Raw genomic sequence first — 27694 nt, forward strand, 5'->3', positions numbered from 1 at the left:
CTGTTTGGTTATGTTGTAATACGCTACTAATCGCGCAATTCTATAATATATATTGTATAATGATATCTATTATATCTATTATATCTATTATATTTATTATATATTATATATATTAATACATTTTCTATTAAGAATATACAATCTACTTACCTCTACCGTATTTATTAAAATTTTGTTACTAGACATTGTTTTAGCGGTTTTAGCGTCAAGATGCTGGAATCTGCCTGTTCAGAATTATGCGCAAGGGTGCTGCGCACGTGTTTTTGACGCTCGACGCTTGACGCTAAACGCTTCCATCTAAAGACGCCTTTATCGATGACACTGCGAGAATCAGGGAACAACGGACCGGACCGATTGTGAAACTAAAGGAACGATGAAATTTTCTTTCGAATATTTTTTTATTCTCTTCTTTTTTCATCGGTTCCTTTAATATTATTCTCAATTTTTTTTAATTTCATTTCGAAAGCATATCAATGTAATCGCAATTAATTGATTTATTCCTTTCAACCGATTCCAGTGTCTGTTGAAATATATTTCAAAGATTTTATTTGTATTAAAATTTGTGTTTTGTGACTAACTTCGCGCTGCTTCCACTGTTTCGATGCTTCAACTTCAAGCTTCGAGAATTGTAGTGTCGAGAAGCAAAGGAACGTGTCGTGAGACGCAGTTCGAAATACTGCGTATTTTTTCCCGAGTTTTCACTGTTCAAAGGTAAATTTCGCGTCCGATGGATTATCGCGAGTGTCTCTCGTAAAGTGACAGATGTGTGACTATCTTGACATTGACAATTCGATTGTGCAAGTGCGTCGAGCAGTGATTGAAGTCCTCTTCGCATATTTGACGTCGTTTATCTTCTCAAGATGTCAAGGTGTCAACGATATTGGAGCAACAATAATCAGGTGCGTGCATTATTTTTAAAATTATTTAGCTGCATCGATTTTATGCTGCATCATTCTAATTACTGCGAGTAATACACGTAATCGAAGAAATTGCTGCTTATGATAATTTCACATAAATAATAAAAAAAATTTTACATCCCTATTTGAATGTAAAATCATTACTTTTCATCTTCATATTTAAAAATAATACATTCATAAGTCATATAATAATTGTAATATTTTTTTTATTCATTTCTTACATCTTCTATCGATTAATATTTCAAGATTTTAATATTTCAAGATTTTAATATTTATTTTGCATAAGTATAATTTCATAATTGTAAAAAAATTGATAAAGTTTAATGTGACTAATAAATATATACACTTAAAATCGAGAATAATGCTGGCATAAAATTTGTAATTTTATCTAATTGTAAGTCTTCGCATGCGTGCATGTTACCAACTTAAAATTAATATTCCTACCTTCTTAAATTTTGTCATTAAAATTTCTATTAATTTCTAAAATTATCCTACATCTATTTTAATGTTATTTATTTCTAAGACTTATTATTAAAAAATTCTAATACTGCCGCTTTGTTAAATCGAAAATACAAGCGCGAATTTTGAACATCCCAGTGTCCCCTAGATTTTTTTAGCCAATAGAGACGTACACTCGAGCCGAGATATTTCCAGGCCTGTCATTGGTAGATCGCGGGCCACACTGGAAACGCAGTCTCATGAAAACCCTCCCGGCGGATCTAAGGCCGTAAAATCCTTTGTAGGGATGCCATTACACCGAGCGAGGCACAGGGGACCCGAAATCCGAGCTGTCACGCGACATTTTTCACGTCACGATTCGCTTCGAGAGCTCTCGCTTCGCGGTTAGTCCTCGAGGGCGGATCTCACGTGACGCGAATAAAACTAATTGCAAAACCGACACGACGGCTCGAAACCACGCGCATATTTTTTCCTGCTCGATATCGCATTTCAAAAAATTTCCCGATGAGATACGATGAGATGTTCGCGGAATTAAAAGATAAAAAATTCTTAACGGGGAAGAGAGCGAGAAAATTTTAATCGCGGGGAGAAAAATATTCGCGATACTCCGGCGCTGGAGAAAATCCTCGTGCTTTTCCGGGCGGGTTATATATAACCCCGCGTCGCGCAAGGTCAATGGTAAACGCGAAAGAGTCAATGTCAAAGGTGAACGTCGCTCGACGATGAAAAACGCCGATCGCCGCGAACGCATCTCGATAGATGTCATTAATTATTATTAACTCGTTATACGCGATCGCCTCAAGCGCACGCAAATCTCTCTCAGACTTGTGTTTCTCGTTTGATTGTTTTTTTTTATGAATGTGCAATGAAATTTTTTGTAGCCTAGACACAACGTGTAAGAGGAAGGCGCGCTGTGTAATCCATCATTTTCAAAGTATCCACGATGTAAATGCCATAAAATTGTGTTGTAGGATGCATTATGTCAAATTGAAGACATTGAGGAAAATTTTAAAGGTCAGGCAAAGTTAATGGATCCATTATCTGTAGCAACAATCTGTATTAATCTGATAATGATACAAATATTTTATCATGATATAAATACTTTTCTTCTTTTTACAACAAAAATAATTTCATAATAAGTTCATTAGGAACAGCGGTATAAAATCGTTGCTTATTTAATGAATGGAATTACAAAATCATTGATAAAATAAGCGGATTATATAAAGGTGGATTATTATAATTATTGCAGAAATAGAACTTCCGATTATCGATATCGGCAAAGTCATAAAGATTGCGCGAAGCAATTAGATGAGATATATTCTAGGATTTCTAAATAAATAATTACAGGAAGAAGGAGAGAGAAAGAAAGCAACATCGCTTGCTCGGCAATTTTCTTACAGCTGACTTATCAGTAACTCGAGCGAATATCTCAGTCGCACCTTTTATGCGTGCCATCGCGTTTACGTCGAGCTAACGCAATGACGCGCGTGCTGACGTATGTGCAACGAGATTATCTTAATGATTTAATTCAATTTGAATGATTTATGGGCGATTTTTCCATCGACTTGGCGGGGGAAAGGAAAAGTTTCCTAGTATATAGAGGCAAATAGAGGCAAATTTTTCGTTAATCTTAAAGTGCAATTAAAGATCAATTAAAACCATTAGGGTTTAAATTTGCGATTTATTCTATTCGTATGGAAAAATTTCGACGAAGCGCTTTCCGCCTTGTCAGAATTATTTTTAAAGAGCGATCGGTGTCAAATCGATGCCGAAGGATTTGTCATTGAAATTAAGGTCGGGAGTTCTGAAACACCTTGTATTTATATCCGCTCGGTCACCGCTGTTAACATAAATCATCTAACAATGCAGAGCACTTGAGGTATTTTTTATTAGCATATTGTTCGCGATCGAGCAAGGACGAATTTAAAAATTTGTGAAAGGTCACTAGAAACATAAATTTGCTATCGAGACGATATTTTTCAATCTGAATAAATGCCTTTCAAATTCCTCCCGGCGAGAACAATAAAAGACGCGTTTTTTTCTCACCTTATATATCATCTATAAAAAAAATGCAGATTTAATAACATATCACACGCAAACGAGAAAATTGGGACATAATTTTCAGGAGCCGCGACATTTATACCAAGTTTAAAATTCTTGCGCTTTTGCAAAACTCGATACTTAACAATCTCGATCGCGTCGATATTTTGTGATACTTTCCTCTCGATATCAGCGATATTCGATATTCGGAGAATACATACAGATTCGCGGGCGGATTAAAAAAAAAAAAGAAGAAGGAGAAGAAGAAGGGGGGCATCCCGATGCGGGACACCCCGTATAATAGCGTCGCCTCTTTTTCGGCGAGGCTTTTGAGCCTCGCGCGAGTGACATTGGCTGTTCCCGTATTGATTTATATGCCCGCCGCTGCATGCGGCCCCGGCCGTCCGCGGCCGGCTGTGAACGACGGCGACGGCGACGGCGACGACGACGGCGACGGCCGCCTGCCTTGCACTTGAAGATGCAATCGAACGACCGGTGCCTTCTTTCGCCTTTAAGGAGAGAGAAAGAGACAGAAAGAGAGAGAGAGAGAGAGAGAGAGAGAGAGAGAGAGAGAGAGAGAGAGAGAGAGAGAGAGAGAGAGAGAGAGAGAGAGAGAGAGAGAGAGAGAGAGAGAGAGAGAGAGAGAGGAGAGAGAGAGAGAGAGAGAGAGAGAGAGAGAGAGAGAGAGAGAGAGAGAGAGAGAGAGAGAGAGAGAGAGAGCGACGACGATGACGATCGATGGTGTCGCGGGGGCCCGAAAAGCACGCGCACGTGCTGCGCATCGCATCTCGTCTCCCCTCCTTCCCCCCCCACCCCGCTCATCCTCTCTCTCTCCTTATATACTCAGCCGGTTCATCTCCCCGCGCGCGACTCCTCCCCCGATCGTACGAGCGAGGATTCGCTAAAATCTCCATTAATTTACGTACGCCGTTGTATTTCTGTCTTTCCTCTTTTGATTGAATCGAGTAATAAATTGTTACGGGAGAGAGAGATGTCTCTTCTCCGAGATTTGATATATCGCCTCGTGTGCTTGGATTTTAGTTTTTAATTGTAAATTGAAGTAGAATTACCCGATAAATATTTTTTGGAAACTATTTTTTATTAGAGTGTATGTGTGTATCGCGGTTTTAGTAATATCCTTTTTTAAATTTTTTAGCAAATATCCCTTTTCCCAAGCAGACGAAAAATTATCCTCGAGAAAGTTTGATTCCCCGGAATCTGTCGAAATGCTTGCTAAAAGTTATAGAATAAAAGTTATGTAGGTTTAATTATGGTAAAAATTAAAAAGAGATAAAAGAAAGAATAAAGTATATTTAATAAACGTGAAGCACTCACGTCGCCTTCGCGCAAACCGCAACCGAGATGTCGATTCCCCCGGAAACCCTGCGTCGACTTCCTTTTTTCGCGCGATAATCCGGGTAATACCGGGTGACCCGCTGAAAACGGGACGTCTAAACTTAGCCTCTCTCGTATCGCGGTATTCCGGTAGATATCTTGCGTTGGATTTTTCCTCCATTTTTCTGAAACCAGATACAGGATGTCCCAGACTTAACGAATCAGCGTTAATGGTAGATTCCTGAGATCATTTGGAAACGAAAATCTTCATACCAAAATGTTGAGGAAGATGTAGTTTCAACGCTATAAAAGATTAAAAGTTACCAATCGACGCGTTACGTTCTCTTATGATCAAGGATAGCGCATTAAGGAGCAGGGAGATTCGTTAAGTCTAGGACACCCTGTATCTTTGGTAATTTAAGGAAAAACATTTGAACGGCGTCTTCGCCCTGAGGCACAAGATTTTCCGAGAATTTTTTAAATTTTATTTTACATAAATAGACATCAAAATAGTACTAAAAAATTTAGTTCAACTTACCTCTTCCACACGTGACGTAATCCCTGCGACGAAATGAAAAGAAGAGAAGGAAAAAAGACGAAAGAAAGAAAAAAGGAAGAAGGACACGATTATCATTAAATATCATACCTATTCTGGACTAATTCCTGCCGTTCTTCCGCTCTCTCTTTTTCTTGCGGCGTTATTGTTACCGGTGAAGTCCGTTGCCGCAACCTTTGGCACGTCGCCATCATGTACGGTATATGCTGCCGCCGCGTATATATATATGTTCCTTTCTTCTCTTCTCTTCTCGTTTCTCGTGGCCGACAGTGCACGTCCGGATCGGAGCTTTCCTTCGGCCCTTCGTAGCACGAAGGCCCTTTCAGTCTCGACAATGAAAGCGAGAGCCGGTTGCGCGCGCGGACCGCAGCTGATCTACACGGCCTCCGGCCTCGGTAATTGGATACGACAGTTTTTAATTAACGCGTCGAGACTGCGACTTTTAGAATGCCGCCGGTTCCCTTTACCACCCTTATGCACGCAATGTAATTGATCGAAAACACATTGCCATAAGTATAATCAGATTTTTATATAAATATATAATTATATAATTATTATATAATAATTATATAACTATATAATTATTACTATATAATAATTATGTAACTATATAATTATTATATAATTTAATATAAATGTATAATTAGGATATACTATTTCCACAAGTAAGGTATTTCTCTTATTAAATTGCTTTAGAAATATGAAAATATCTTGGAGTATTCTTCCCTGACATTAATAAAATTCAATAATGTTGCTGAAAATAAAGTCTGATTAATTTTTTCCAACTTTGTGAATTACTGATTGATAAAGTTTATTTTTCTTCGAGTGATTATTTTTAACTAAAACTTTTATATAGCACGCTTTGAAACATAATAGAATAAGGTCAAAAAGGATCGCAGAAAGGAAAATGTGTGTCGCCAGCAAAAAGAAGAATCTTTTACCAGAATAATTTTTAACATGAAATATAAATATATTTGGGTAGTATTGTACACAGTCAGTGATTCGTTCGTATATACAGAACTATGTACATTATATATCGAATATTATACGTCGAACACTCTCGTTTCGACGAGTCTCACGCACTCTTTTCGCATTCTCTCCCTCTCTCTTCGCTTTCCCACACGCACACGTACACACGCATACTCATGCAACGACGCTCGTATTACGCATCGTCAAACCAGACGATCCATACGTGGCGCTCACGCACTCGTCAATCCGATTCTTGATCCATGGATCGATCTCGCTCATCGGTTTTTAGTCTTATTGTTAGTCTCGAATATAGTTTGGCGCCTATATAACGCACGCATAACGCACTCAATTCCAATCCGCATTTCATACGTCGACTTCTGAAAGCTACTTCTCCCTCGCTCGACTAGTAAAATGGAAATCGATTCCTTCATTCGTAAGATTAATTTAAAAAAACATATATATGTGCACATATATGAATAATTCAGAAATTTATAAAATGAACCAGGTTAATTAGAGAGATATTAAATAATTACAATATTTTTTTTAATGTTAATATTTTATTTTATAACAAATTCTCTCCGACATTAAAAATAAAGATAGTAAAAGAAAATTATATTTCCTCGAGTAAAGATCGATGCCATTATTATTATTTCATCATTAAAATCAAGACGTTCGTGGAACCATATATGCACGTGCATCGATATGAAGGATCTCCCACTCATAGATCATGACTCGATCGTGATCACATCGGGAATCATCTCGCATTGTTTCCATTATTTCGTCGGTAACCGAAAGCCAACCAAAGCTTTTCCGAAGATAAGCGTCAGATAAAACGAAGCAAAAGGAGAAGTGCGTACGATTTTGTCTACGCATATCATACGGAAGTAATAATATTGCCGCTCGTACATACGTATACAATTGGCATACAAGCGCGGATCGTGTATTTTGATCAATTTTCCCTCTTTCTACATTTTTCGTCTCTGCCTCTGCTACTTTTTTTTTCTCTTTATCTTTTCCGCTCGCGTTTACTCTATTACTTCGTTACAGGACTACGTGGTTGTTTTTTTATCGTTTTTTTAAAATTTTTTTTCTCATTTCGTCTTGTCCTCCGTTTACTCTCTTCGCGCGTTTTTTTTCCCTTTCTCTTTTTTTTGTTCCTCTTTTCTCTCGCCGCTCTTTTTGCTACTAACCACACAACGAGGTATCCGTACTTTAGACTTTTCGACTACTAAGTTAGAGAATAAGCGTAGAAATGTATCACACTAGAGACTTGTACATTACCTTAAATGCGTAGGTAGGTAGGTATAATTCCTTCTTGTTTGCTTCTTTTTTATTATCGCGTTTTTCTTTTTTTTTTTACAGCGTTTTCTCGCGTTTTCTCACTGCTGCCTATTTGCAATAATATTAGCATAGTAATTAGTTGGTTTGGCTATATAATCTCGCGTTTCCATCACTGCGAATTCTTACGATCCTTCGAAATCCAAAAAAAAAATACGATAACGAAGAAAGAGAGAGAGGGAGAGAAAGAGAGAGAGAGAGAAGCAAGATATACATCAAAGAAACACGAAGAGAGATAAGGAGAATGGAGAGGGGACATATCATTTATTGATCTGGGACAAGCGCCGCCAGAACAAGATAAACAAGATATTCAACAGGTAAATCGTGTATATCAGTGTAAACAAGTATAACTGCTAGAAAAGCAATAGAAGTAAAAAAAACGAATGCGAAATAACAAAAAAAATAAAACGGATGCATAACACATGTAACAACATAATGAAAGACAGAAAAGAGGATTCAGATACATATTTAGAAAGCAGACTTCATCATAGTTCTTTCTGAGAATTCTCAGATTCGTAACTTGAATACACCTCTGAGAAAGTAAAATAAAACAGAGAAAAGTATCAAATATAAGCGGAAGGCATTCCAAAAGAAAGAAAGAGAGAGAGAGAGAGAGAGAGAGATAAGATCGTTAAGCTCAGGACGAATTTAAGGAGCGTACTTGTCCGTCTCTTGAAGACTTCAACATGGTGGACTTTAATGCGAGTCTGAGCAGCTAGAAAAGAGTTAAAGAGTGAGCTGATGAAAAGAAAAAGAGAGAGAGAGAGAGAAAGAAGAGAAGAAATAAAAAAAGAAAATGAAAAGTAAGAGAGAAGAAAGGGTGAAAAAAAAGGGAGGACGTCCATCTCGTAAACGATGGAAAAGGAAAAGAAGAGAGGAGAAGGAGAAGAGAAGGAGGAGAGAGGAGAGAGAGAAGAGAGAGAGAGAAATACAAAAAAAGAAAATGAAAAAAAGAGGAGAGGAGGAGTCCACGAGAGGATGGAAAGAGAGAGGAGAGGGGAAGGGGGAGGGGGACACGAGACGGACGCACGAGACGGGTAAGAGAGAGGAGAAGAGGGGAGAGAGAGAGAGGGAGAGAGGAGAGAGAGAGAGAGAGAGAGAGAGAGAGAGAGAGAGAGAGAGAAAGAGAGAAAGAGCAGGACTTTGTCCTGTCTCGGTTCTCCGAACGAGGTCGGGCCGGTTAACGATCGCGCAAAGTTTCGTACCCCCGAAACACGTTTGCGCCGTTTCAATTCGGAAAATTACAGACGTCTCGTGAGATTGGACCCCCGAGAGTACGTCCTAATTCGGGAAATTGAGAACGAGAATGAGAATTGCGCGAGTTTCCCGATCGGAAAATCGAAGACGCGTTAATCGCGAGGCACCATTTCCTCGCTTCTTCGTTTCTCTCAAAAGGATAACGGTCTTGTCTGAGAGATAGCCTTGTTAACCCATAAAATTAAGGATCGTGATTTCTTTTTATTCCACAAACGTTTCTCGTTTCGAATCGGGGGATCAAAAACGTTTTTATCGCGCGAAACTAATTTCACGTCTCAACGAACTACGATCAGGAAATCATTCCGCGGATCTCTTTCTCTCTCTCTCTCTCTCCCCCTTCTCTTTCTCTCTCGCTCTCGAGAGCGTGCTTTTCGAGCTAACGCGAAAAGAGAAAATCGAAAGATAGGGTTATCGAGGTGCGAGTTTATTCTTTCGTGTCTCGAGAGCGCTCTTTATTTTTAGTAGAGAAAATCAAGGACGCGATCGATCACGAGCAAAGCTTTTCCTTTCGTTCCGAGAGAGCGCCCTTCGTGCTAATTAGTAACACCACAGACGCCATCGATCGCGCTAACTTTTCCTTTCACTTCGAACGCGCCCTTCGTTCTAGTTAAAAAGCTAACGTGTCGCATCGATCGCGGACTTTTTCCTTCATTCCGAGAGAAAACCTCAACATTTCCAGTCGTCGACGAGGAGTCAAATTTTTTCCGACGATCTTCCCCGGTTCCCCTTTATTATCGATCTATTCGCGTTGAAGTAAGGTCGCGTCGACGAAATAATCGTTCTTTCACAATTAAATCTTATTGTACTCTGGCGTCCGATGGAATCTGAATTGTCCTCATTATCTTTCTTATCGATCGCGCAGCCTTTCTCTCCTCGTTCCGCGAGACTTCCTCCTGACGAAAATAAATCGAAGATGAAGGGCGTATCGACCCTTCGCTTTTCGTGTCGAAGAACCGCGTCGATCGCCGGGAATCCCGAAGCCGACACGGAATGAAGGCGGAATTTTATCGCGTCGACGGACCGTAGCATCGAAAACAAAGAGCCCTCGATGTGCGTACACTGGGATAGAGTTGTATGGGGCGCGAAAGGATGCGAGAGAATAAGAGAGAGAGAGAGAGAGAGGTGCATTTTATCGGTACGAAAGAAAGAAAGAGAAAGAAACAAGAGGAATGGATGAAGAGAGACCGATGAAGGGGTTAGAGAGAGAATTTTATCAACGGGAGAGAGAAAGAGAGAATTGGAAAAGCAAACAGAGAGACAAAGATGAAGAGAAAGCAGGAGAGAGAGAGAGAGAGGGAGAGTGCACGGAGAAATGTCGCGGTTGTCAAACGGTAGGTAGACGGTATCGATTGGTTGCAGGCAGGCCTTGGTTCGCTCACAGGGGCGTATTCGGTAGGCTTTCGATGGTGTCTGTCTGTCTGTCTCTCTCTCTCTCTTTCTCTCTCTCTTGTCGTCTCCCTCTTTCCGACGAACGATGGCGATTTTTGCCAGATCGATCACGGTCGAGAGCCGTCGTTGTCGTCGTCATTGTCGTCATCCGATGCGAGATGCGCGGGCGTGGTCCATCGTTGGAAATCGCTCACTCGTGTCTGAAAAAAGGACCAATCTCCTCCCTTCCCTTTGAAAGTCGGAAATTAGAAAATTTTGTCCTTTTTTGACTCTTCCGAATTCTCAAACCCAATCCTCAAAGGAGGAAAGGATTCGTGTGTATGATCGAACGTATCGTAGTTATTGATGGATATCGCGGCTGCGACGCGTTCCCTTTGACAGATACGTCGCAGGAACGCGTGACGATAATGCAATTTGGAGCGTCTCCCACTGCGTAATTGCGCACGTTGCGAGCCTCGGACGATCGCAAAAACAATCGGCTAAATATTCACGTGATTTGGAGCGCATTGTGTAACGATCGCGCGCGATAGTCCGTCTTGCGTAATTTTTTATTTCGTCGAGCGTGCGATAAAAATGTTTGCGAGTAAAGAAAATATTTTCGCAATTTTTTTTTGGAGTTGCGAAAGCAATTTTTAGAATTGCTGAGAAAACCACGAGACGAGAAAAAAGAGAAACTTTTATTATTATTAAATTATCACACTGAACTTTATGATTTTTACTTTGATATAATTAACTCTATCAGAAAAATTAAAAATAACATTAAAGTATCGAGATGTTGCTTGATAATATGTATAAAATATTGTTTAAATAATCTCTACACTGAGAAAAAAGTTGTTAACTTCATCAAACCGTTTAACTAAATTATTATTTTTTTAATTGAAATATTTAAATATTTAAGTAAATAGATGCCATGTTAGATTTAATATATATTACTTAATTTAAGTAGTTAAATATTTCAATTAAAAAAATAATAATTTAGTTAAACGGTTTAGTCAAGTCAACATTTTTTTTTTCCTCAGTGTAAATATTGTTGCGAAATAATACGCGTATCAAAGTCGTAAAATAAACATCGCGAAACTCAGTTGTTGACAATACTTTGAACATATCGCGAAGAACGCTATTTACGATAATTTCGCAAGAATGCCGACAAACTCGCCTCGCGATAACATACTCGAAACTCGCGCGTGTGACACACTTTGTTCGTGCATCGGATGACCCTAATCATTCTTCCCGACCCTAGCAATTGATCGTTCCACCGAGCGAGCGAGCGAGCGAGCAAGCGAGCGAAATCCGTCGAGGAAATCCGCGAGGCACGCATCCCGGGAGGACAGAGTCGATGGAGGGAGCGAGGGGGAGAGAGCGAGCGGAAAAAGGGCGCGCGGAGGAAGGTCGTGATTGCGGGATCGAAACAGATCCTCCCTCTTCCCGTTCCGTCTACCTGCGATCGGGGTCGCTTCGTGAAGAAATCAAAAAATATATATCGTCTATCGCAAGTTCCGCGACATTACTCGTCGGACATTTTAGGAACAAACGCCGCCGATTTGAAAATTTCTCGCGATCGTATAATCGCTCCGTATCTCTCAATCGTATCCTCGGATCCCGCATTCCTCGGATCTCTAGATCAATCATCCTCTGTCTCTCTCGTTCCCGCCTTCGCTCGCTCTCTCCGTCTCGTTATCCTCGAGAAGAAAACGAGCCCTTAGGCCGCGATCCTCTGCCTCCGGGTTCCTGAACCGGGCGTGTCCGCGGAGAGGGCGGGAGGGACAGACCGGAGGGGTAAAAGGTGGGGCCCCAGGTTCCACGGAAAAAGCCTCGGGTATATCTTTACGAGCGGAGCCATAAAAGCCGTGGGAGTTCCTCGTCCGTTCGTCTGTTCGTCGATTAACTCTCCTCCTCGTAGGGTACGGTATGGACCGCGCTCGAGCGGCTACGATCCTTATTGTCGTATATTCTTCGAGCCCGTATAATACAGACGGCTGCGGTACGGATAGTCGTTGGTCGTGCGCACGACTACCGGTCGCTCTCATTCTCTCTCTCCTTTTCGGTGCACCCAGTGCACAATACGGTTCTCGAGGACGGCGTCGGCCGATCTCTCGGGACTCACCCACACACGCAATGTTCACACATGCACACGTGAATAAACATACGCATCAGTCGGGGCCTCTCTCTCTTTCTCTATTCATCCGACGTATCTCTGGGGTTAACGTGACCCTCCGTACGGGTGATTTTTAGTACCGTACATTTTTTAGTTTACTTTAGTAACAATTTTCCCGCTCCGTCCTTCTTGTATCTCGCGTTAAATACACTTGACAAAATTTTATCACAAGTAAGATATTCGCCTCGGAAACAGGAGAATGCATGTTGGCGATTCAGGTTTAATAATGCAATGTCTTGAATAATGTCATCGAATAGAATGCGCATTTGCAAATGAACGTACCTTACGTGTAAAATTATTGTTGCATTTATCGTTCCTATCGGTACAATCGATAAACTTGATCGGAGAGTACAATCGAAAATAAATTTTTAATCAATCGCTAATTCCGTGAACCACGATTATATCGAGTCTACGGAATCAGAGTCAATACAATTTCGATCCGAAAATATCTGGGACTCCGATATCGCACCTGGACAATCGCAAAAGAACGATCTCCGCTTAATCCTGTCGATAGAAACGCAGAAAGTACATATATTTTTTTTTTTTCAAAAAATAGGCGTGGAGAGAATTGGAGCTCGTTCGTCGGATTATAACGGTCTCGAATCTTGAATCGAGAAAATGGCACATTTAGCAGATCGCGGGTACAGATGTCGCATAATGCGAACATTCACGCATCTTCCCAGGACGCCCTGTAGCCCTGCGGACCGATTCAGGCTCGTGAATTTTCTCTGTGAACGAACGAATGAACGAAAGGAACGAATGAAAGAAACGGGCTCGCGCTATTGTGGGCCTCGGCCTCAACCAAACCAGGGTCCGACCCCTCGTTTTTCGGAGCGCGATAACCGAGAGACACGATTCACTTCGCGATCGTGCGATTTGAACAAACCTGAGCCGAGAGATCCGAGAAAAAATAAAATTTTCGCGCGAAATTTTTCGCTGTTCACCGATCGGGCATGCAATATATAAAGAAAATAAATGTTTTTAAAAATATTATTTGTGTGATAAAAATTAATAGCGAAAATTTAGCGAGAAATTTTATTTCTCTCGGATTCGTTCTCTCTTTCTTTCTCTTTCTCTCTCTACGTCCAAGTCAGCCGTTTCTGTCGTTTAAGTCCGGATTACGCCACGCTTTTTTTTTTGCAACTGACGCACTTTTTTCTCGACCCTGTGTCATGCTCGATCGAATCTTTCCGTGTCACGCGCGATGCGACTGGCAGAGAGATATTTGTTCTAATAATAAAAGAACGTCCGTAACCGGTTTAGAAAATTTTCAACGTGCAGGATCACGTTATTCTTTCCACGAGGGTAATATAACGTTGCGAGTGCTCTAAACATTTATTTATTATCGAAATTATTGCGATGTATTTTCCGAGCACCGATCTTATAAAAAGTTTAGAGTCCTCTTTTAGCACTTTATAGAAGACTTTATCACAAGTTTGGCATTTATTTATAATATTTTTACGCAATGAAACTTTTAATCAAATGCTTCGATTAAATTAACTGAAAAAAACTTTCTATTATTATTTAATCATATAAAAAGTGAATTTAGCATTATAAAATTAAAAAAAAAAAAAAAAAAAAAAATATATATATATATATATATATATATATATATATATATAAAATAAATATATACATTTTTAATATAATTTTATTTAATAATTTTTTTAATATAATAATTTTATTTAATAATTTTTTAAATATAATAATTTAATAACGATAAAATATTAATCGAGTAAGAGACAAAAATGATAAAAAACAAATATAACAATACGCAAAAGAAGAGAAGAGATATCAGCGTTCTAATATAATTCGAGCGCATAAATTCCGCGCGTCGCAAACGGAACTTCGTGGCACCGCCCCGTTGCAAAAAAAACAGACGTAAAGTCGTACGTCTGCCGGCATAATCTCGCGCGTGACACGTATACAAACACACACGTACACAAACGCGATGTGGCTTTTTCCGCGAGAGCGGGACCGAAAAAGCGTCGCGCGATCCGAGCTTTAAAGCCGCGCGCGGGAATCCCGGAACCCGCAACACGAGGCGACACACAGTGGCTCTCTGTGTTCTTCATCCCACTGCGCTTGGACAAGCGGCCACACATAGAGAGAATTAGACAGAAAGAGAGAGAGAGAGAGAGTGGGAGGCTTCTCTCTCGCTCTCGAAAACGAGCTTATCGCGTCAAACAGACCGACCGTGTCTTCTGGTTCTCCTCGGGTTCTCGGTGTGCGATAAGCAAGGAGGAATTATCGGCGTCCATTGCCGACCGGCTGAATCGATACTTTTGTCCCTGATCGGTCTTGCTCTCCTCTCTCGCCCCTCCTTCCTTTTTTTTACCCGCCGTTATTTCGTTTCTAATCTTCCTATTAGGAATTTCGCGGTCGTCGGATACGCACTTTCGTTCGATATGAAATCGAAACGAAGGAGGGGAGGTGATATCTCGCACATCTAGGTGGAGATCCAACAGCGGAGAGGAGAGGAACGGGCTTCAAGCTTGCTAAATAAAAGAGATAAAAGTTGTGTATCCAAGTTTGAAACTCTTTAGTCGCGAGTTTAAGGCCTGCGGACCAAAAGAGTTGGACCCTGGATGCTGCGGATATCGAACGAATTTATAAAATGATCCACGCGACGCTTTCAGGGTAGAGGAAAATTATTCCTCCGACGCTCGCTAATCTCTTATTCGAATAGTCTCCAGTCTCGTCTGAAGCTTGACACATTCTCAACGGGAAGACTACTTGTATCTCCTGACAAAATAATTTTAATCAGAGCTTACGCACCGGCAGGCATGGATGAGGAACGACGTTCGGAGAGTATTCGGTCGCGTACGAGGTTTGTCCAGAGATTGCGTTTGACGGTGATCGCGAGAGAGCCGGTATAATTCTCGTCCATTACACGATTCCTCTCGTTTCATCCGAGAAGAATCCGCGTTTCCGGGAGACTCTCCTCGCGCTAAATCTCACTTTTCGACATTAACGAATTCGTGTTTTCGCTGTTAATTCGCGTCCACGTTGCTCTGGTCGGCCTCTGCTAATTCTCTCGCGTACAAAAGCGCGCGTCTGTGTCGCTTCTCATTCGCTTCTCGTCGCGCGCTCATGTTATAGGACTCTCCTCGCTCAGACGAGTATACGCGATGCATACTGCGGGTTATTATTTTAACGTACATTATACACGATATAGGCTTTTTTTGCTCAGTCAGTATTAAGGGCGCTAGCTCGTACATATACGGGCTGGCCCGGCGTCTCCCGGGAATCCATTCCGTTATCCTTGACGTGAACCCCTACCGCTTGCGAATTCGCCCTGTCAAAGACAGACGAGGTTCTTCGGAGCGAAAATCGAGACGCATCCCAAGACCCCGGGCCACTCCGTACAAAACTATACATATACATATATGTTAATAATTTGAGGCAGTTTACGTCACTTGTTTTCTTCTTTTAAGGCCGAGTTAACAGTAGTGAACTATATAAGGTGTGTGCGCGCGCGCGCGCGCGCGCTATCGCTCGGCCATGTTCACAGCGAGCAGGCGGCTGATGGATGGATGGGGAACGGAAGGGTGGTCACGATGATGATGATGATGATGATGGTGGTGGTAGTGGTGGTCAGAGGGAACGATGATCGTTCGGTAGGAAGCACGATCGGTCTCGAAAATTTGGCGATTTGATCCGAAACGAGAGCACTCGCGTCTCTAAACGGGAACAGGCGGTCGCCCCCCCCCCTCCTCATCTGCCCCCCTCCCCCTCGCCCCTTCTCTATCATTTCGATCGTTCTACCGCTGCCGCTCGATGTGAGAATCCCCGGTTTTTATCCGAGCGAGGCGGACAGAACGTGGATTATTTTCACAAGCGGTGGGCGGGGTAAGGGGAGAAGAGGAGGGGGAGGGGATGCGGCGGTGACGAAGGGCGAAGGGAAACGCGTTAGTTTTTCCTACGTTGGGCACGTTGCGACTCTTGGGGCCGGTTCCGCTGACATCGGTTAACGCCCAAGCGCGGTTGGTGAGTCTCTCCGCGTGTGTGTCTACGGGGTGTCCCGATTACGTGGCGCCATTATCTTCCGGCGAAAAGGGGATTTTAATCCCCCTCCTCCCCCTCTCGGTGGGGACTTTTCAGCTCCTTCCGCGCTAACACAAGCGAGATATCTTCCTCCGTTACATTTGAATTTTTCGACGGACGTGGGGCTCTTGGACGAAAGTTCGTCGAGGCTGGTCTCCGATTAATTTGAATGACAATTTTAACGATGAGGCTGACGTAAATATTCTAAGCCTGTCCTCTCTTCGATGTCTTTCTTTCACAGCCGCGGATTCGGACAAGACCGTAACAACTCACCCAACACAAAATATTCCAGCAACATTGCTGCAATGTTGTAATATTGCCGCAATATTGCTGCAATATTCTGTGTTTGCTGGGAAGCATGTCGCCAGATGAGATTCTTCGGTGTCACGTGAGACAGAAAAGTGTTATTTGAATTGAAGTAAAACAAAAAATGGGGGAACTTTAAACACCGTCCTTCCGCGTGCGCGCAAAATCGCACACCCTGTACACCCCGACGAGCAATGGGAAGTGAGCTTCTGATCCCTCCGTGCAAAATAGAGCTCTCACGAGCGAGGATTCCTCGGTGGATGGCGCGGCGAGGGAGGGTCGTTTAACGTGTCCCGTAATATATAGCGCTATCTCTCTCCCTCTCGATCCTCGTCCCTCTCTCTCTTTCTCTCTCTCTCTCTCTCTCTCTCTCTCTCTCTCTCTCTCTCTCTCTCTCGGTCGGTGCGGCGAGAGCCGGCCGTTTGGGGTAATAATAATAAATGCGCGACCAGGGCCTGTGGAAGCGAACGGATATATACGGGCGGCACCAGTATACAATATCTAAATGCGAGAAGTAATACCGGCGATAAAAGAGAACTATACGGCGGTATCGCGCGCGCGGCGTGTAACGATCTCGAAACGCCATTCGGACAAAGAGCTCCGTGCGTGTCGCTCCGGACGTCTGTGTGGGTGCATACAGGGTGTCCCATTTTGCCACGTCCGAAAAGGTCGTTGAAGAAAAAAATATGTTGGAACATTCGAAATGCCTTTATCCGCAAACAAGTCGTCGTATAGTCTTTCCTCAACTTTGCAATCTCAATAATAATCTTAACGATATTCGCGATTAAAACGGACACCCTGTATGGTGTAGGCGTGTGTATCTCCATATGCGTTCGCATGCGTTACTGGTATGCGTTTGTATGCATACGTGTGTATATGTGTTAAATAGGAAGAGAAAGAGAGAGGGGGGAGAGAGAAAGAGAGAGAGAGAGAGAGAAAGGGACGGATGTTCGCGAACGCATAAGAAGCCCGTTTCTCTCGTTTGAATGTTCTGAAAGAAGAAGAGAACAAACGTTATTCGACAATAAGGCGGCGTCTTTTTGACACATTGTGTATGCGTATGCATGTTTTGACAAAAAAAAAAAATTTTGCGTGGAGAGACGAAATCCCGAAACCTCTCGTTTTTTTTTTATTTTGTGATGCTACTATATTTCAGTTATTTTCTCTCCTGTTTACCTTCTCTTTCTTTCGTTTACTTTCGATATCGAATATATGTTATCGCTAATTGCGGTTAATTACGCTTTGTGTTCACCCGCTGCGCGGAAGGTTTTTGACCAAAAACGCGTAACAAATTCGTCCTTTCCATCTCTCTCTCTCTCTCCCCCCTTTGTTGACTTTTTATTCATTTTTTGGGAATATACAATTTACTGTCGTCCTTAATCTAGCCTCGAGCGAAAACTTTTGCAGGTACGTTCAGTTATAAAATAGTATGCAAGTTGTAAAGTATAAATGAATGAACAAAGCATTTATTGACGCATTCTAAAGCGCCCCACTTTGCAAGGACAAAGGATAATACACGGAGAAAAATATATAAATACAACGGGAATTATATGCGTCACTTTGATCAATTGAGAGAAGATATAATCAACGAGCGTTCTCTTTGTAGAAAAAAAAAAAGTCGAAAACTATTATTATCATATATCGCTCTTTCTGTCACTTCCACTCTTTCTCTCTCGCACTTCCGCCTTAACCGCGATAGCTCTCCCAAGTCGGGAGGTAATTTTGGGGCCGCGATATGCGCGAAAGGGGCACGGAAATCTCAAGGCGATCCTATCTCGGTCCTAGAGGCCCTTCTTCCCCTCTCCCCACCGCTCGTCCCGACATTCGACGGCGAGACAGCCCCCGACAACAATGGCGCGCGCTTGCGATCCCCGGTCATGTGTGCGAGAGGTTTCTCTTCTTCCTTTCGTGGCTGCGGAGAACGCGATCGGATTTTATGTACGCGCCTAACATCGCGCTAGAGAAAGAAGAGAGAGAGAGAAAGAAGCATTCAGATACCGTAAAGCATGGCGGTCTATGACGAAATAGAGGGGGATAGAGGGCATGACTTATTGTTGGTGCTCTTTGAAATTCCGTAGTACCCTAACGTGCCTAATTCGTCTTCTTCTTCTTCTTCTTTTTCTCTCCGTGTTGCCCTTTTCAACGGGCTCTCCGGGGCCTTCGTCTATCGCCGGGTTTTTAAGCGAAATGTCAGGTAATGACTGAAGGGTCTGTGTTTTTTGGCGCGTATTCACCGCTAAATATGACCGTCTCACCTTCGCAGACTCTTCAATTAGAGGATTGCGTTAAATGCACTGCTGTTTATGCGCAGGTGCGAATGTGGAATCTAATTTTTAAATTATGTCATATGAATAAATAGTAGACACTTTAGTTAAAATCGTTCAACCAGCTGTTTGACCTTCTCTATTAATCTTTTATATTATATATCCAAAATAGCGCAAAAAAGAACGTGTAAAAAACACTTAAAAGCAATTTCATAAATTTAGAATGCCTAAAATACATCCTTGCGATGTCTGTGACGAAGGATACCGGAAGATTGATGGAATACATGAAAATATGACCAGTTATAAATATATGTATAGAAATAGCGGAACGATTGGAATGTATTTCAAGTTTACAGTCTTTCAAATATTCCCTGAAATTCCAAAGTCGTGAACGAATTTATGGATAAAACCAGATATAAAAATAATTTGACGTTTCATTTCGAATGCTCGCTACTTTCAAATATATTAAAATTCCAAGCTCATCAACACACGTATATCTATGTCAATACCACGATAAAAATTAAACACATATTAATACAAAAATATATTGTAGAAATAAAAATGGAATATAAATATATTGAGAATTGTAGTGAGAGTCCAGTGGTAATCTTCTTCGGCGATCTCAGCGTAAATCGGACGTAAAAACGGCGGGGAAAAAGCGTTTAATCTCTATCTTTACGCACTTTTAAATATCTCCAGGCTTCAAGATAGCCGAACGAACGTCCGTTATCGGGCAAATGCCCGACGATTAGCGGCCGATCGATGCAAAATCGGGGTTTTCTCATCGCGACCGACTCCCCCTGCGTGTCCATTTTTCATCCCCGATCCGCGAAGTCCGGCGACGTCGCGTCCAGAAGCCCTTTCGAGGACTACGACGATGTTTCCGCGCTCGCGCACAATCTTTCCTAATTACCTAATGCCGTGACCGGCGTTACATAACGACGACAAGACCGGCGAGGGTTTGAACGAGCACGATATAATTCCCTCATCCTCTCTGCCGTGGTGTACAAATATATATCTATCGAAGTTTAGCCCTCGGGCGAGCAGTTGTGTCCCGAGCCGTGACGAGCAATGGTCTCTAAAAAGGGGGAACGGGGAGGGGACCCGGGAATTATGTACCTCTATGCGCGTCCATACCTATATAACGCAATCTCTCAAATTTATTACTTACGGACAATAACAATTTAATATGTAAATGCAAAGCGTTCGTGAAACGAAAGGATCACTCCCCGGCAAACATCAAATAACAGTTATATAACTGTTATGTAACAGTTATATTGCTGAATGGGAAATTACAACTAACAATTATATAAATGTTATTTGGTGTTTGGGTCCATTGCTCCTCTCCGAAATGTGAGATTTGATATTTTCGCGAGGAGGAAATGTTTTTTCTAGGAAAACTTTCCAAGCCAGAACTCTTTTTAAATGTTGAAAAAATTATATATATTCTGTGTTGTATTAACCCTTTTTAGGCTGTCGGCTGTCGGTGCACGGTGGCAGAAAATATTTTGCGGTAAATGCGATGCCTATCTCGGACACCCTGTATACACGTCCGAGCCGTGTCCCGAAGGGTCGTAATAACTACAGCGGCTATCGGCCGGTTGGCCGCGTAAAAAAATCGTTCTCCGGCTTCCTCAAATATCGGCAATATCGAGGAATAGTGCGGTCGAAACGACCGGTCCCGGAAATTGCTCAGTAAAACATCTATATGGTGAATATTTTCTTGGAAAACGTAGAATTTTTCCGCGCACAGCGGGACGAATTGTCCGCGAAAGGAGATGACTTTGCCGGGAAATGAAGAAATTAAAGCTACTTCTTGAAAAAAAAAGATGAAATTGCAGCAGTTTTCCAGCGCTCTTCTATCATCTATTATCTCTCTCTCTCTCTCCAATCTCTTATTTTTAATAGTAGATTTTCCTTGTCAAATGACAAAATCAATGTTTGCTTCGAAATCTCGAATCGCGTTGATGAAAATTAATATTAATGGTAATAAACGGTCGAAAAACTTTTTAATCCATGTTACGTCGACTTGCTTAGGATATCGTATTCCGAAAATATTAATGGCGATGGTACGTGGCGTCTGTACTTGGTTAATTTTAAACATTACATTTCTCGACTGCGTATAATTATGGAGTAATTTCTGCCGTCATCTGCGTGCGTTCGCACGCCTCCGGTTCCCGGACACCCTGTATATATCCCGTCGGCCTGCTTCCCTCACATCCCGTCAATAATTCGAGCGATAGATAAAACCGAGCTCGTTCCCCCGGAAATTCCGCGCCGCCGCCGAGGCAAATTTTTTTTCCTTTTTTCGCGCGCACGTGGAAATAAAGGCACCGATCTGGACGATCGGCAAAAATTGGCCAGCATCAGCGGAATGCAATACTTAAGGACAGAAAATTACGTTGAAACGGAAAATTTTCGCAGCAATAACGATAGAAATTACATGATGTCGGCTGTAGTAATTTGACTTTCTCCTTTGAAATTCTGTTTGGGGGATACAAATTTTTCTCAACAATCGAAAAATAAACAAGTGAACACAAAACAAAAAACATGCTATTTTCGAGTATGCTCGAATATCTAAAATAGCACTAAAAGTTTTGACAATTGATACAAAAATTGACAGGAAAATAATTTAATATAAATCATCACTATAGTGTTATATTTATGTTATATACCATAAATATTTATGGAGATATTTTTTTAAAATTCTCTATTTTACTTTTTCAGTTTTATTTTTTGCTGATATTATTTTTTGCTTCTTCAAACTTTTCCAGTCTGTTTTTAGGATTTTTAGAGCGCTTTTTCTGCAGGGAGGGCATTTGAAATAACAATCGGGAATCAATGGTGTATTTCCGATCGATAGGAATCGCAGGGTAAGAGTAGAGGGGAATTAGAATAGATTTTCCTAGACTTTTCTAGGCAGTTTTCCCCCGTACCTTTTCCTCCACAATGGCGCTACCGATTCGCGAATCATTCTCGACCCCGTGCCATTGTGCCCTCCAAAGTGCCCGTCGATCCTCTTTCAAGATTCCGTACATTTTTCACGAGGCAAAAGCCGACCCGGCACGAGGGAAATTACGGACGCGGTTAAATCCGACGGCTCTTTCTGCGAAACGCGCGAGTGTGCTAATGACTTTTTGAGATACGCCCGGGATGATTAAATAAACACTCCGAGCGACCTTTTTTCCAAAACTATTATATATAGTACAGGCTAATATTGCCTGCGAAATGAATTATACCTTAATGGTTTTAATTTTTATTAAAAATCAAGAACGTGTTTATTTTTGCAAATATATTTGATAAAAGCTTTTAAAAAACGGAGCAAGATATATTTTTCTAGCTTCGAAATGCTGTCCCACGTGTCATCGAAAAATTCTGATGATTAGTCCCAAAATAAACATTGCATCGATAAGCCAGGGAAACGATCTTTCATTTTCGAACACAAAAGACCGGATTGATATCAAATGCCGCACGCAACGGGATCTTATCAAAATTTGGGGTTCCGAGATTGACAGTCGGGGATGAGGGCAACGACTGATACTTTTGATCGAAATATTTGGAAAATTCGTGTCGGACCATGAGAGAAAGGGCTTCCTCGGCTACCGATCCCCATCTTGAATGCACCCCTTTACCCCTCGATGAGCCTCAATCAGTCCCGACTCTCTCTCTCTCTCTCTCTCTCTCTCTCTCTCTCTCGCTATCTATCTCTATCTCTATCTTCCTCGTCGCGGTTTGCTCGGTGCGGTCGTGCGGTCACGTTGATCGATCGTTACCGTGTAACGAACGAAACACGGTCTTCCCTTCCCGCTTCCCCTCTGCCTCCCTCCTGCTCTTGGTCCCTACGTCCGTTTCTCCTTGAGCGCGCGCTTTGAAAAGGGCGGGCGCGGGACAAAAAAGACGAAACCCGAGCCGGCTCGGACGTCGCTCGGGTTTCTAGAGATGCGCCACGCCGAGAACACGGGACGGAAAAGAGGAGGAAGGTGGGAAGAGAAAGAGAGGGCGAGCTGCGATGCGAGGGACGGTGAGGAGAAGGGAGGGGGGAGAGAGAAAGGGGAACGGAGGGAAGCGAAAGAGGAAAGGAGAGAGAGCGACAGATATGTAGAATGACCACGATGACTATGACGCGACGCAGCCGCCGTTTCCATTTCCTGTACCGCGGCCGCGACGTGAGAGAGAGCTGCAAAAAAAAGGATTTCGCGGAAAGAGACGAAAGTGCGGTGAAAAAAAAGGGGGAAAGGAGTGGAGACGCGGAGGGGAGGGAGGGAAGCAGATGGAACGCTCCGCGGCTCGAGTGTCAGAATTTAGCAAGTTCATCAACGTCGGGCTACGTAGAAACGTTCGTTAATATTCCAGAATTGTAGGTTTTTACTCGTAACGAATTTGTACTGCTTCACGAAAGGAGTGTGCGTGCGTCGCGTACGTATTGTGCGCGTATGCATGCGAGGATGTACGGTCGGTAGTTACGTCACTGAGTGAGGGCGGATGGGCCTGCAGGAAACAGGAGTCTGAGATTTGATCTCCGCAGATTCAAAGGCCCACATTCATATCATGCATTTAGCGACAGATGTGTGTGTGGGGGGGAGGAGAGGGGAGAGAGAGAGAGAGAGAAGAGAGAGAAGAGAGACATACGATTTGACATTATTTCCTAAGCACGTAGCTAACGTATTCATATCGAGAAAGCTTTTCCAAGCTTGACGTTATCGATCATGATATTTTTATCTCGTGAAAACGTCAAAAAGATAAAAGATGCCTTTATAAATAATAGAGAATGATATATAAATGACAAATATGCCCAATTTCAATTTTTACTTCAACATATTGTCATGTTAGTTGCTTTGTTAGAAATACACGACAATAGTCGGAATCGCCTATTGAAAGTTTGTAATTATGCGATATCGATCTTTGTATGGATAAAGCGAAATAAATAGTTTCGTTTTTATTTATCGAAGCGTACCGCAAAGAATGCGAATAAAATTATTCGCTGTAGAAACTGATAATAGGAAAAATTTGCTTCTATAAATAAAAAGCGCCGTAAAAAAACGATTTGAATCAATTGGAGGAATGCGTATTGATGAAACAGAACCAAATAGTTTTGTTTTTATTTATCAAAGCGAAAAATTACTCGTGTCTACGCCTGGAAAATGGGAGCGCGTTTGCTTCCATAAATAATTTAAATTATGTAGAAAGTGCTGTAAAAAAAATTTGAATCGTAAAAGAGAGATACGAATTGTATATTATAATTTTATGCGCTTTCGTGGCTGGGTGATTGATGCTTATCTTGATAGCGATAACGTTCACAGACGAATGCTTCAAAATACAAAAGCCTCGTAGCATGAGCAACAAAAATGCGATGTATGAAAGATGCAATTCACGAAATGTAAGATGTGTCTCTGCTTCGTTTGTTGTTACTTTAAGATTACATAAAGATATCTTTTCTTTTCACCTTTCTTCCAAAAATACTTCAATTTCATCAACACGAATCTTTCTTTCGACATTAAAATAAAGTAATTATTAAGTTCCACTTTAATGTAACAAAAAATTGAATTTTTAATCGTCACGAGTTTCTATAAATCTTTTTCAATGAAGATAAAATAATTTTATTATTTTACTATTGTAAACTTTACAATTATAAAGATAGAATTAAACTAATATAATTATTATTATATTTAAATTTTTAATCGTCACGAGTTTTGATCTTCGTAAATTTTTATCAGGGAAAATAAAATAATTTTGTTATTGTAAACAATTATAAAGGCAACATTAAAGTACAACAATTATTGCATTCAAACGTTTAAACAGAATCAGCTGTATCGTAATGACGTTTTAGTGTTCGTACGTCAGTGGATTTTTTTGTCCGATGAACGCGACGGGAAAAAAACGCGGAACGTCAGAGAGCTCGATGTTAAGATGATTGTCGGTCACGTGTTAAGTCGTTTAGCGAGCGGCCGCGCTTTAAGAATACGGATAGATTTTAGAACACTGGAGAGTCTTCATGTTAGAAACCTGTACGGCGTTAAGCACGAGACAAACAACGATAGCGTGCATCTAATCCGCTAGAAATATCTGGCTGGAGAACGCCTAACACATCGTTTTACAGTTATATAGATAAAAAAAATGGATAAGTAAGAAAATGTGACGATTTTAATATCCTGTTCCCTTTGCCAAATGAAAGACCAAGTCATAATGAGAAAACGACCGCCCGCTGTCCTCGTGATCCTTTGCATCGGTCACGGATCTTTCGGAAGAAGAAGTACTTGTGGTTCTTCCTAGGAATCCCATCTACAGCAAATTTTTCCAACAATAGAAAAATTTTTCTACATTGGTTAGGTTACATATTATAGCTCTAAAAAACATGTTTTTTCTCGCAAACAATTTACAAAGCCTTAGGACAATTCACTTTAGATCTCTTGAAAATTTTAATTGTTCTCTCTTGGAGGCATTAATCGTGTTACAGACAATTGAATTCTTTTCAGACTATTATTGTCACTAAAGCAGACATAATACGCACAAATATCTGTTTCAGGTGCGCGAGGAATGACACAATACTAGGAGGAGCGAGCTTATCCTCATCGTGATGTTCGATCATCCTGTTCGGGACGAATCATAAATCGGAGTTTCCGCTTTCGCTCGGCCCAATCTTTAGCGAACTTTTCCAAAAATTGAAAAATTTTTCTACATTGATTTACATACATTATAGCTCTAAAAAGTATGTATTTTTTCTCGAAGACAATTTACAAAGCCCTAGGACAATTCACTTTAGATCTCTTGAAAATTTTAATTGTTCTCTCTTGGAGGCATTAATCGTGTTACAGACAATTGAATTCTTTTCAGACTATTATTGTCACTAAAGCCGACGTAATACGCACAAATACCAAATGTTTCAGGTGCGCGAGGAATGACACAATACTAGGAGGAGCGAGCTTATCCTCATCGTGATGTTCGATCATCCTGGACGTTCGGAACGAATCATAAATCGGAGTTTCCGCTTTCGACGGCCCAATCTTTAGCGAACTTTTCCAAAAATTGAAAAATTTTTCTACATTGATTTACATACATTATAGCTCTAAAAAGTATGTATTTTTTCTCGAAGACAATTTACAAAGCCCTAGGACAATTCACTTTAGATCTCTTGAAAATTTTAATTGTTCTCTCTTGGAGGCATTAATCGTGTTACAGACAATTGAATTCTTTTCAGACTATTATTGTCACTAAAGCAGACATAATACGCACAAATATCTGTTTCAGGTGCGCGAGGAATGACACAATACTAGGAGGAGCGAGCTTATCCTCATCGTGATGTTCGATCATCCTGGACGTTCGGGACGAATCATGAATCGGAGTTTCCGCTTTCGCGCGACACGCCCGGTCGGTGTCTTGAATAATTAATAGATGGACGGTGAATAACGAGCTTTTAATTGCTGTTTTAAGCGTCACGAGACGGATATCTCGATCTCGAGCGAACGTCGTTTTTCCGTCGCGTCTGTCGCTCGTTGTCGTTAATTGCATCGCGACAATTTCGTCCTCCCTCGACTAAAGGCGCTCGCTCTTCTCTCTGCAAAAGGAATCGTAATCTTACATCTTCGCTCGCTTCTCTCTCGACTTGACCCGAAACCGAGCGACGTTAATTACATCGGTTTAACACGTAACGACGTTTATGTGAATTTTCAATTTTCGTGCCAAGTAGTCCAGAAACGTATCGTTAGTTTCAAGTTTCGCGACACCCCGGATCATTTTTCGCGACTAATTCTCGAATTTCGAACGATAAATGAGCCGCGCCATCAGTTGGCCGTGTTATACGTCAGGACTCGGTTCTGCCGAGGATTAAACCTCGGATTATATCTTTCCCGCGGGAAAGAGAAGAGGGATAATTCCAGAACTCGAATAATTAACCCTGGCGCGCGACCAAGAAGGGGCTGATAAATGCTTCCCCTATTTGTTTCCCCTAAATGAACACACACTACGCAATGAACTATAACTTTATAACTTGGTATAAATTTAAACTCGATAAAGTTACGGCATATAGACAGCAGCCCCGCTTTTTCTCTGGTATATCAAAATGGGGGGTATATTTTTACATGCCATAATCGTGCAGTGATTCACTTATGAAGTCAAATTAAAATTTTATTTGCAAAAAATCGAGAAGAAGGGGACGAAAAAAGGCTTTATTACGCTGAAACTACCAATCGATTGGAAACGACCGGTCGTTATCATCCGACAACTGTCGCTGGCAAGAGGTACAATGATGCTTATCATTTGGCGTCGATCGCGTCATCGCGGCATCGATTTTCGCTCTCTAAACAGCGACGTCGCTCGGCTGGAAACGCTGAATAATGGAGGCGAGGAATTCGAAAGAGATCGAGAAAGAGATGCCCCGAGAGAACGGAGAAAGAGAGAGGAGAGAGAGAGAGAGAGAGAGAGAGAGAGAGAGAGAAAGGGGGGGGGGAGGGAGAGATTCTGACAAGAAAAGCGCCGCGAGGCTTAAATAAACGACCTGAATTTATACCTGGGCCTCAAGTCCGTCGCAGATGGGTCGAACTGCGAAAAGCCATCATCCCGACGAATGAATCACGCCACTAATAAATCTACCGGTGAAGGTAAACGATCGCGAGGCGGGTCTCGGAATCGAACACCACCAAGTCAGATTTATTCCATTACAGGTATT

The 27694-nt window shown here is 41.6% G+C and overlaps 1 long non-coding RNA gene across 1 annotated transcript; it reads left to right on the forward strand.

Annotated features, from left to right (window-relative positions):
- The first annotated feature begins 574 nt into the window (after positions 1–574).
- LOC112637749 lies at positions 575–27431 on the forward strand. The gene is made up of 4 exons (XR_003122697.1): positions 575–899; positions 25556–25738; positions 25917–26102; positions 26278–27431. It is a non-coding gene; the product is annotated as an uncharacterized LOC112637749 (long non-coding RNA).
- The last annotated feature ends 263 nt before the right edge of the window (positions 27432–27694 follow it).

Source organism: Camponotus floridanus, unplaced genomic scaffold (assembly GCF_003227725.1).
Source record: "Camponotus floridanus strain SB8 unplaced genomic scaffold, Cflo_v7.5 scaffold2, whole genome shotgun sequence".
Taxonomy (NCBI): Eukaryota; Metazoa; Arthropoda; class Insecta; order Hymenoptera; family Formicidae; genus Camponotus; species Camponotus floridanus.